General features: G+C 41.6%; 1 protein-coding gene across 4 annotated transcripts in view; it reads left to right on the top strand.

The window, feature by feature from the left end:
* The first annotated feature begins 231 nt into the window (after nt 1-231).
* LOC128877614 (uncharacterized) overlaps nt 232-11,706 on the top strand; it is a 493,728-nt gene continuing 482,253 nt past the window's right edge. For all 4 annotated transcript variants that reach the window (XR_008457270.1, XM_054125089.1, XM_054125069.1 and 1 more), the window contains exon 1: nt 232-1,207. The gene's annotated coding sequence lies outside the window, so the exon portion shown is untranslated. The remainder of the gene's footprint in view (nt 1,208-11,706) is intronic.

The raw sequence follows: 11,706 nt of genomic DNA, 5'->3' as shown, positions 1-11,706 counted from the left end.
GAGAGGAGGCTCTGGGAAAAGTAGACAGAACCGTGGAAAAATCGGGAAAAGACGAGAAAAAGGAGGCCCTCCGAAACCCCTTGGAAACCACCCTCCGTTCGTCGGATGCACCTCCGCGAGTAGCAGGAACAGCGGCTGCGGCAGCCTCCCTCCAAACCGTGAAACGTGGCGCATGCCCATCCGGGAATCGAACCCGCGGAGGCACAACGTCACCGGCGAACCAGCCGCCGGGATCGTCAGTGCGTTTGGCGAACAGTTCGCGAACGGACGTATTCCTCGTGGTCTCTTGGAGAAAGCTCATCGTCCAAGTATACAAAACACGAGAAGAACAAAATTGAAACGCGTTTACGTACCGAGCCGCGTCGCTCGAGCTGACGCGTGAAATGATAACGGTTCCTCGCACCAGCTGCGTCCCCGAAGTCCATGGTCGACGATAAACACCCGGAGAAGGAATTCGCGTTGTCCCCAGGCAGTTTGGTCCTCGGACCAGCGAGCGGCGTAGGCGTGCAGCCACAATTAGCGCGGAACCACGCTAACAGTCCCTAACAGTAGAACGCTTTCTAGATCGTCGACGACCCGAACGACGATCCATGCTCGCGCTAACCTTCTCGGAAGAGCGTGCACCGAGACAACCAAGGTCGGCCGCGATCAATGAGCGTCGCCACGTGACGAGACTCGTGGTGTGCACCAAGCGCCGCGCCGCGCTACCATAACCGCGAAAACGTTCCGTCAAAGGAGACCAGGAACTTTCGAACTCTCTTCGCTCGACCTTTCCACGATTCCTCGATCCTTTCGTGACTCGCTGGACGCGGTGATCCGTCGTCTAGGCGTCTCCATTCAGGTGAACGCGTGAACACGTGACTCCCGCTACCCCACGCGAGTCCCGATCGTTGCGAACTGTTCTCGATCCCGTTTCGTGATCGTGCGAACGAAGAGTTCCGTGAAAGGTGGACACGTTGTTTCTTGGTTCTGTATTCGTGGAACTTCCGACGACGTCCTCGTCGAATGCTGCGAGGATCGAGGACACGGGGGAAGAGAGACAGTGACGTGCAGTGCGATCTGTGGTAAGAAGACTCTGGGGGACTGGTTACGACGTGACGTGACGCTGAAATCGTGAGGAGGGTGATCGGGGAGCCTGGAGGTTGAGAGGATTGGCAAAGAGAAGTCGAGCCGTCCCGACACGCGGAATTTTTGGTCAACGTGGCTGGTGAGTCCCAGTACATTTAAACGTAAAGCTCCCTCAAAAGTGATAGCCTCCAAAAAGAAAAGAAAAGTAACCCCTACAAACAAAAGAACAGGTGTTGACGTTAAAATCGCTCCAACCAAATGCATTCCTAAGCGTGTGCAAACATAGAATTATTAAAAAAAAAATAAAGAACGCCAGAAAATAGCAGCCTTCGGTTTGAATGTTGTTACGAAATCGGAACAGCTTCGTTTAATAAAAGAAAAACACGATCCAGGACGAGGGGCGGATTGGCGGCGGGCGAAATTTGAGCGCGACTCATGAATAAAAATAGCACCGCGTTGAATGTGAAATGGAAACATCAATCTCCCGTAAGGAGTTCAGAGAAAGAGCAACAAGTGTTGCTGGTATTGTAACGCGGAGACGATCTTTGATGCGAATTTGTAAACACGGGCCAAGTTTCGGGAGAGAATAAAATCGCGAGATTTTCATTAATTCCCTACGCGACGAGGAATGAAATAACGATCGCGAGTCGCGTTAGATGTTACACTCGAATCGTTGGAAATGCGGGCTGTGCTCGGTTACTCTATCTCATAGCATCTGTAGAATGATTATTGCCATTTCAAACTTAATTTTTTGTATTTTATCAAACAGAACAGTACTTTCTAAGTAACTGGTGTACACCAATGTTGGTTCAAAGAACATATTGTTAAAGTACGTATTTAATTGAAATTAAACAATCAAAGAATAATCATGCATCTTAGTTCAATTGAGAAATATTTTCGTAATCTTCATCATTATTTTATGTTTGAACTTCCTTGAGTCACGAACACAATGATTCTCAAGCGTTTATTAACACTGGTGTTCGTATATATATATAGTAGAATGCAATTATAAAAGTGTGAATGGATGTAAAAGAACAAAAAGTCTAATAGCAAGACTGATAAATTACCAAGACGACGAATGTGGATGTGAAAGCGAGAGTTAAACGGGAAGGGATAATAACATATTTTCTGCTACCAAGCACGCGATTGCCGTGGATGACACTGCAAACAAAAGCAAACTAGCTCATGTGCATCTGCAATATAGACTCAGTACTAGAAAAAGAGTTCCCAAGAGCTTCCATTGGTCCAAAGTGGTTCACTTGAGACGGAACAGATAATGACTTCCTTCGCCGTAGAAAATGAGGAATGCGCAGAGTGTCTAGCGAAATGTCACAACAGCTGCTAAATTTACGCGAAAAGACGAATAGAAAAGGTAGAATAAAATTTTCTTGTACGAGGCTTCGTTTTGGAAATAATTAATTTTGAATATTTGTCGAGTAATACTGGGGACGGCCAGCCTCGCATGTCTGACCATTACTGGACTTTTCTACTTAAATTCATATTTCAATTGCAATGCCTGCGTTATCGAAACGATTGACGATACCTGGTTAATCTAACGAAGTAATTTATGGTGAAATGTCTTCGACCTCAATGTTCTCAACATTTTTTATAAACAATATAATATTTATAATATTAAAAAATTGGTTTCTTAGTTTTCAGGATTTTATTTTTTTACTAAAACACAAATGATGCAAACTGTATCCTATTCGTATAATTTATATAATACATTTATATATGTTTCTATTAATATATTTACCATATGGCAATGGTCACTTCTTTTGTTTGTATACAATTCATCCATAGGGAACACGCTGTAAACATTTGCTGTGACTGTTAATTCAGTGTCTGGTCAGCTTCATGTAAATGGTATGAAACGCGTACACATAAACTAAATAAATTAACCGAGTCTCTGGACGGACCAACAATTCAGTTCGATCAACAGACATTAATTTATAATTAAAATTAACTGTACTAGATAGAATTAATTTTGATTGTGACATACTTGCGACATAAAACATTGCACTGTCAAACTCTACCTATTACCGATAAATGAACAAATACGTGATATCTACAGGTTACGAGTGGAACAGATACAAAATAAGTTAGTGTTTATAAATTAAACAAAAAGTTTATAGTTGAAATAAATTATTAGGAAATCAGGCACCTATGAATGTGTTTTTTTTTTGTTCTAATCAAGGAGGAAACTAGACACTCTATTCATAGGGGACTGTCGTGTATGGAAGACGTAGGAAAACAGATGGGACGACTTGTTAATTGATCGAAATCTCCCCAGTTAATAGCGTCCATTAAAAAGTTCACCCATAACCAGTTCGAATGAATAAACAGAGCAGTGGACAAGAATAAATGATTTTCACTTTCCGCAAAAATTTGGATATTCACATAACAAAATGTAATATAATGATTAATTTCGAAAAATTCCTTTTTTAATTATTCCGACTCCTGTATCGCGGGAAAGAATATTAAACGAGACATTTAAACAAACGAATACAGTAGCTTTATGCAGACCAATCTGCAAGTTATCTTTTGTACAAAAGCGTTTAATATTCAAAATCAAAATGTATGTAATTATCCTTTTCAGGTCGAGTTGATTAACCAGAGTGATTCATTCTTTTATTTCGATCTAAATGACCGAATGTAACCACGTCGAGTGCTATTAATCATGTCTTTCTACATCCAGTGGAAATCCAGCGAGGTTGTGGAAACTTTTTCTACACGTTCTGCACGTGTGAAGAAATATCTATCAGCGCTGTGCACGCAATGTTATTTTCGTGAAAACTTACGTTTATGAGCTAGCAGAACGAAAAAGTAAATACCAATAACTGCTGACATAAAGTTAGACCGGGAGGGAAACCGGAAATTAAAGGGTAAATAGCTTCGTACATTACCGAAGGCAATTTTCTTCAATTATTAACTTATCTCTTAAACGGTGTTCTTCCGAACTAACCGATGAAAGATCATTCGACTGAAAAAGTTTTAATAACTTCCGATACATTTTCTAAATATCTCTCCAATCGCATCTGTCTCATAAGTTACGTTTTATTGCAGGATCTTTAACTCTGTTTCCAAAGTCTTTCAGATGCATAATTCAATAATAGATTAGAAAGTACTGGAAGACTTGTTTGTACCTATCGAATTCGATTTGTTGGAAGCCACCCTGCTGGCATCTGTAATGTTATCAAAATATGCAAATTAAATACGATTATCAGAAAAGTTCTTTCGTATCTCCCGCAGTAGCTTTCGATAAACACGAAAACTTTCAAGAACAGTTCTGAAACTATTGAAATCCTAGTCAGTTGAGAAATTTCGAGAAATACTTAAAGAATGTACTGAATGACATTCTTCTTAATTCAATGTATAGGGTCATTATGTAAAGAGAAATTCAAGAAAATTTTATCCTCCAAGTTTCTTCCTTTCCATATTTTCATTAAAAGAACAACACCAAATTCAAAAGTTCAGTTTATTGACTCACAACCAGTATCATTATACTGTCCTAAATCTGTTGATTCCACACGCTCCAGTCTCTGTGCGTCCGACGTTAAGTTAATTAATAATAAAAATGTAAGAAACTGGCCAGGTTGGAGGTTACGCCAGGTCGTCGTGGATCGATGTGGTCGTGTCACGCAAGGACCCTTCCACGGGTTATCGTAAGGGCTGGAATGAAGTCGAAAGAATTCAGAGTCTCCTCGAAATGGCCCAAAGAATATTTGCACGGCATTCTCCCGACGCTGGCTCTCGTTTTGCTTGTCCGTGACAAGTGGCTCCCTTTTTGCGGCGCAACATTACGGGGGTCGATAACAGCATGTCGACCCGTTAGACACTACAAGACCTATTACACAGGAATTCTCTCCGATAACGAAGTCCTGCGTAAAACGAACGACATTTCTTTCCCCCAGACGTTGGATAATTCGCTGAACACCCGTGCGACGGGATCTTATCGAAATCGAGGCGCGTCTCGGCCGCTGGAATCGATGTTTTTCGAGAAATCGAGCCCGCGATTGTCGCGACGTACGGGAGTATCGGAGCCACCGGGTATTTTTTGCGCGGGGTGACTTTTACATTAACAATGGAGCGAGGACTCGCGGGTAATACAGTCCGAAACATTGGATGACAGCTGGTAAACCCTCATCCCGATGGGGCTTACACTACATTGAACAAATTGCTGCCAATCATAAATAATTGACAGACAATCACGGGGGATTTAGGTTTTCCAGCTCGCGACGTCCATAAATTTGATACTGGTTTTGCGCCAACGAGGACTTGTAATTTACAATGCGTATCTCGTATTAACGTCATCTGCTTCTTTCTCGGATTTGTCAGCCCCGAAAAACGGCTCGGCGAGGTCGTGCGCGTTTCAGCGAGCAATTACATTTATCTCCGTACTTGGTGGAATTATTTGAACGAATACGAGTACGTCCAACACCAAATAATTTTAACCCTTTGGCCTACAACGACATGTAATATAGAAGATACGAATATTTCTGGAAATCATGAAAATTACAGAGTTGAACAGGCTACCAAAAAAGAATTACAATTTAATGTAAAAAATACGAGTGTAGACCTGAATCATTTATAAGGTGAAATTCAAATAGACATCTTCCCTGATTCAGACATTACATCATCAAGAAAGAACTATAATCCGCTATAGAAGATACGAGCACTTCAGCGACACGTGAAGGCAGCACTGCGGTATTAATCAGAGGAATTGACGTCTATCGTAATGCACGCCACTCCGGCAAGAGCTGTACAATGACACGTCCGGTTGGCAAGTTATAGAGCATTAAATTCACTCTTCGTTGATCGCAATCGGAACGCTTACTTTACAAATTACAACGATACGCGGCATACGAATGTACGCGGACGGCGTTTTGTCGGGCGCACAAAGGTAAAAATATCCACGCGGTATTTCATTCGCAATTCCCTTTATCTGATTAGGGGAGGCATGCTACTCCCAGGTATTCGCGATCTTGATGTATATACGCGTGTCCGTGACGTCTGTTCCTCGAATCACGCGCGATCCCTACATATTCCCCAGTCACACGCGATCCACGGCCAGCAGCGATTTTTCTCGAAAAGAGGAGACCCTTTGAACTTACGAATAACTTTATCGTTCGTTTCAGACGCGGCCAATTTGTATATGCGTCCTGTGGTACGCGTACGCTCGGTGCCCCGTCGCTCTTTCGCGATGGTATCGCGTCGGCGCTTCTGTTCGCCCCGGCGGACGTGTCACGTGTTTAAATGTTTTTTTCGCACTTTTCGAGACGTCAAAGACTTAACTCGGTTTCGGTAAATATGTTAAAAGTGGCATTACTCTCGGCACCGGGAGGGACAAAAAAAAAGAACGCCCTCGTACTTTCAATTTACATATTTCCAGTGAAACGCGAGGCGAGACCTGAAAACATTGTGTCCCCTTGGGACATTGCTAACGAGTATTCGATACTCGTAGGTAATTTTCTAGTTTTTTTTTTTTATTTTATTGGGAGACTGGATATTTTTAAGGGGCTTGATGCGAAGAACTAAGGATTAAATATATTTTAGGAATTTCTGTTTAGGGTCTAGAAAATAAAGAATAATTTCAATGCTTGTCCAACTAATAATACCATTCAGAAAGAGTATAACAATTATTTTATATGAACTCTATAACCCGTGCATCCCTGATAATTTTATTAAGAGATAGTTCTGTTTGAGTCTAACTAAGAAAAGAAAACAAAAAATACTTTCTTCTTTTACCAAACAAATAAAAATTCACCCTCCAGAGGGTTCCCTGAGTTCCACGTTCTGGTTGTTTCTCCAAACTCGAAAATGGCCACGGTTGGTGCCTAAAAGCAGCGTCCTCCTGGAATAATGGCGGGGTACACAGATGTCCGACTTGAGCCGGAGATCGCCACGCGGTTAAATGAAAAATCGAACCGTGGAATCCTGGGAGCGGAGACCGCGACATTCAGAATGGGGTACGGGCAAAGTTTCCGGGGGTTTTCGGAGCGCCTGGAACTCGTTCGTAACTGGAGTCCGATCCGGCCCGTAATTACAATTCGAACAAAGTTATGCCGGCCTGGATCAGGCGGGGATGTGTCAAGTATTTAATCAGGGCCGAGTCGAGTCTACGAGAGACAATAGATGGCGACCAACCCCCTCAGCCTACCCCCTCCATTACCATCTCTCTTACCACCCTTGTCTCCTTCATCTCCTCCTCGCCTTTACCGCTTGGTTCCACTATGACTAGGGGTGCAATTATGTCGACCTCATTTCAGGACAGCTTCACTCCTCCCCTTGCATTGTACTATTCCTCGTCGTATCTCTCTCTTGACTTCTGATCTCCCCTCCTTCGACGAAATCGTCCTTTACGTGGCTGTTTTTTTTTCCACCTCCTCGACTCTCGTTTCCCCCCCTTCAAGCCTTCTTTTACATTTCTCGTTCGATTCCTTCAACGTTACCCTGTTGCTTTCCTCAATGCTCTCTGTTTATTCGCGTTAGATTCTTCAACAGTGGCTTGCACACTGGATCCCAATTTAATTTAGACGAAGAAATTTTATTTAGAAGACCTCTAAAAAATATATTAAAGTTAAATTTTGTTACGTTAACTCTAACTACTACGTTAACCCTTTCAGACTTGAATTACTTTTCTTTATCATACTAATGTAATTTAAATTTAGGGTTAACTTCGACTGAAATTAGTACGTAAAAAGTAAAAAAAAAATGTCCAATAGTGCAGTTTTCGAGCAAAACTGGTCTTTCTTCATTTTAATTTCTGCTCAAAGAAAAACGTTCACCCTAAACCATATTTCCATATTATTTGTTGTTCAGTTAAGCTTCGGTCTCAGATTTCTTAATGTCCCTTGCGCAAACATTAAACACTCGCCATTTATATTCCCCGAAGTCATCCACGGTAAGTAATATTCATAGAAATACAGTTTTTAACCGAGTCGTCGCGTAATTGAAAATAATATCCGCATTGCATTCAAAGAAGGAGGGTTTTAATCAGTAAAACTACTGTACGTGGAAGTTTTACCATAGTTCACAACTCCTTCCGCGAGCGAATTTATCGCGGATTCCTTTTTTAAACGACGCTACTGTACCCGCTATGTTATCTCGTTCGAGATTTTACGACTTCGAGAAAAAAAGAAACCGCAACCTCTGGCCCGGTTTCTTCAAAATGATTTCACCGTTACCACAAATTCAGTCGAGTGCCGCAACAAACTTCTTGGTAATAGTTAGCAAGTATTTTCTGGCATGATTAATCGAGACATTTATGTGCTTTCTCGCCATTTTGAATTAAACAGCTGAAATGGAATGTGTTTTTGTTGTTGCCCGAAGGATTGCTACTGGGCTCATAAAAATAATAAATGTGTTTCGTCTTCCTCCCTCATGAATTGCAAATTCTCGTCCTCGTGTTTCTTCAACTTTTTTTTTTATCGTCACTCACGTGTGTATCCTTCGAAGTTAGGTTCGTTTCGCTAATATTCTTGTTACTTGGTGTTGGTATTTTTACATTAAATAAAAAAATGGTTAAAATCGATTCCTCGACGTGTGAGAAAAAGGGCTGCGTTTTTTTTTTAAATTAAAGATTATTCCTGTAAATAATGAAAGTGGATGTATAACGAAAATACATGAAAAATTCTGCAAAATTAAGTGGATTTAAATACGTCGATACGGACAAAGTATTAATCGTTACATTTTCTGTGTTGTACTATTCATTCGATATTGATCTGAGAAATAATAGAATTGCTGAAAGCCCACATTTTCCAATTCCGACGATGGAAGCTTTACTTGCGTTTGCCATTTATAAAATATCGAATCGTAAAATATGGAATTGATACATATTCTTCTGTGCAGCCTGTGTAATCGTAATCTTTTAGCTGAATTAATCGTTGAGAAATTTTGCAAATTTGATTAAAAACATTGTGGGGTAACTTTTAAAATTTAAAAGTGATATGAGGCATACACAAGAGTTCCATATATTTATATAGTATACTATCATTTATAATTCCATTTCCAATCATTAATTTCTATCCATAACTTCAAAAAATATCGTGATCGTCCCTTACTATATCCATGTTCCCCAAAAAATAGTCCTAAGTAACTTGCCCCAGGCCGTACACAGGTCGACGCTTCCACCAATCTCAAAAACCCAACGACTCGAATACCGTCCTCAGATCGAGACTCTGATCTCGCAGCGATCTGCCAGTTAAACCCGTGGGGGTTTATTACCGAACGAAATTTCCGCCTCCCACCGCTATGGCTGCACCGCCGGATTATGCAATTTAAAACGAGTTAATTGAAGTGCAATAAGTCGTTAAAACTCTTGAGCAAATTAATTAATATAAAAGCCGGTTAGAATAGCGCGCCACGGCTAAAGCTTTGCCTCTCGTCCCTGTCGCCTTGTCTCTCCTCTCTCTTTCTCTCTCTCTCTGACTAACTCACTCCCTCAATTTCTGTGCCGATCGGCTGAGAGAACCACGGTGACGACGATGGCGTCGGCAACGATGAGGTTTGAGGGCGGCTAGAGCGGGGGTGGACGAGGAAAAGTACGGTTAATGAAATAATGTACGCCCGACGTAGTTCTCGAGCACGCAGCACGCGGAATTTAACTTTTCCGTGAAAATACTTGCTGCGAGCTAAAGAGGCCCCCCCACCCCTCCCCCCACCCGCGATGGTTGGGCCCTGGCATATCCTACTCGAAGCTGAAATGGGGCGGGGGGGGGGGGGGGTGACTTGATCGTGAAAATCAAAGGAAACGCGAGACGTAATCTATTTAAGAATTTCATGCGACAGAGGGACACCTAACCATGGCTCGAACTAGGATAGCCTCTAGGTAGCCAGGAATCACTGCAGATTGATTTATCTGCATACTTAGTCTCTTAAATGCGCTTGTTTATATAAATCATTGCTACGTGAGTACATAGTGTATTTGAGATTGTTAATACCTGTAATGGACCGTAAATACACTATTTTGTGTCAACATGTATGAATATACATGAATGTATCTGTCGACACAAATACACGATTGTACTAGTATTTTTTTTTTTAATGATTGTTATCTCATTATTTTTATGGCTCAAGAAAGTTTGCAGTTACATCGCACAGAAATTTATTCTTCGCTTGCAAATAGAATAACGATGTATTTGAACGAAACGCGACATTTATAAGACCTGCACCAAGCAGACAGAGCAAATTATACGGAAGCACGCGATAAAGGTGTGGAAAACAAGGTGACTTCGGATAGTATACGAATATTATGAGATAGTATATTAGGAGATATCGGCAACGATGTATAAGCGGCAAATAAGGAATATGTGATCAGACGTCGCGAGTTCAGATTTCGCACGATGAAACGCGCATCGAAAGGGAATAAGGAATATTAAATCCAACGTGACACGAAATTCAATATCGCATTATTCGAAAGAAATCGAAAATATAGCCTTTGACGCATTCAGTGCTGCCTGCCATGCGATGTCCCTTTTACATCGGCACACATCGCATGTTCCCTTTACAATTACACGGGAATATTCGCGACTCGATTTTTCCGTTCGTGCGCTGAAGTATTAGGTTGTATAATAAGTTAATTCGACGGACTCGTTCTGACAAGTATTATATATTGTTGCTCGTACTAGTCGGATAGACATATGGAATCGTGGACGATTAGGAAAAACTATACATTTCACATTTAATTCTAGTGCATTAGCTAATTAAAATTTCAGAATGTTTCCATATTAAAAATTCTCGACGTTCATACACTCTAAAAACGTATGCGCTACATGCAAGCTTTTATAAACAAATCGCATTAAATACACGGGGAACAGGGAAATTGGAGCGCGTAACGTTCGTCGCGAAAGGGCCAGAGGTTATTAAATGAGTCCCGTTCCGATGTAATTAGAAGAAACACGGAGTTTTCTCGAAAACGCAAAAATTCGACAAAAGCGGACCTCAAGAGAAATAAATTGCGACTAGGAGGGCGGACGAAATAATCAGGCGCGAGGCGGACAGCGGAAGACAGGCCGAGCGACGAATGATTTGCAAATTACTCATTTTTTGTTCCAGCCCCGGCATTCCCTCCAGGCCTCCCTCCCTCCCTACCTCCTCTCACGTTTAAGATAATTAGCACTCGTAAAGCAATGAAACAGCCTCGCGTTACACCTGTCGCAGCGGCGTAAACTGGTTCCAGGAAGGAGATACAGCCGCGTTTTGCAACGGTCTCAATTAGCCCGACTTCACAGTTCGTTAGACCTTTTAAAACCGGTTTGCAGGATTAAATGTTTTCAGTGAAGTCAGCGGCCGGGCACACACAACCGAACACCGTGGACGAAAAGGGTGAAACGAAAGACGCGGGTACGCGGAGCCTGTCGTCGATCGAAACGAAATTGCGTAACTCTGAACATTGCGAAATGACAGGATGGAAATTCGAACAAACAGTGTACTTGTATATAAATGACAGTGTATACTTGTCAATATACGTGCACATTGCAACGTATATGAACCGACATGTCAAGACATACACAAATATACATGAATATATTTGGTAACATACATGAATGTATCTGTCAACATACATATAAGTGTCAACATACATGAATATACCTGTAAACATACATATAAGTGTCAACATACACGAATGTACCTGTC

Source organism: Hylaeus volcanicus, chromosome 1 (assembly GCF_026283585.1).
Source record: "Hylaeus volcanicus isolate JK05 chromosome 1, UHH_iyHylVolc1.0_haploid, whole genome shotgun sequence".
NCBI lineage: Eukaryota > Metazoa > Arthropoda > Insecta > Hymenoptera > Colletidae > Hylaeus > Hylaeus volcanicus.
The sequence above is the reverse complement of the archived record's forward strand: the minus strand, read 5'-3'. Positions and strand labels throughout refer to the sequence as shown.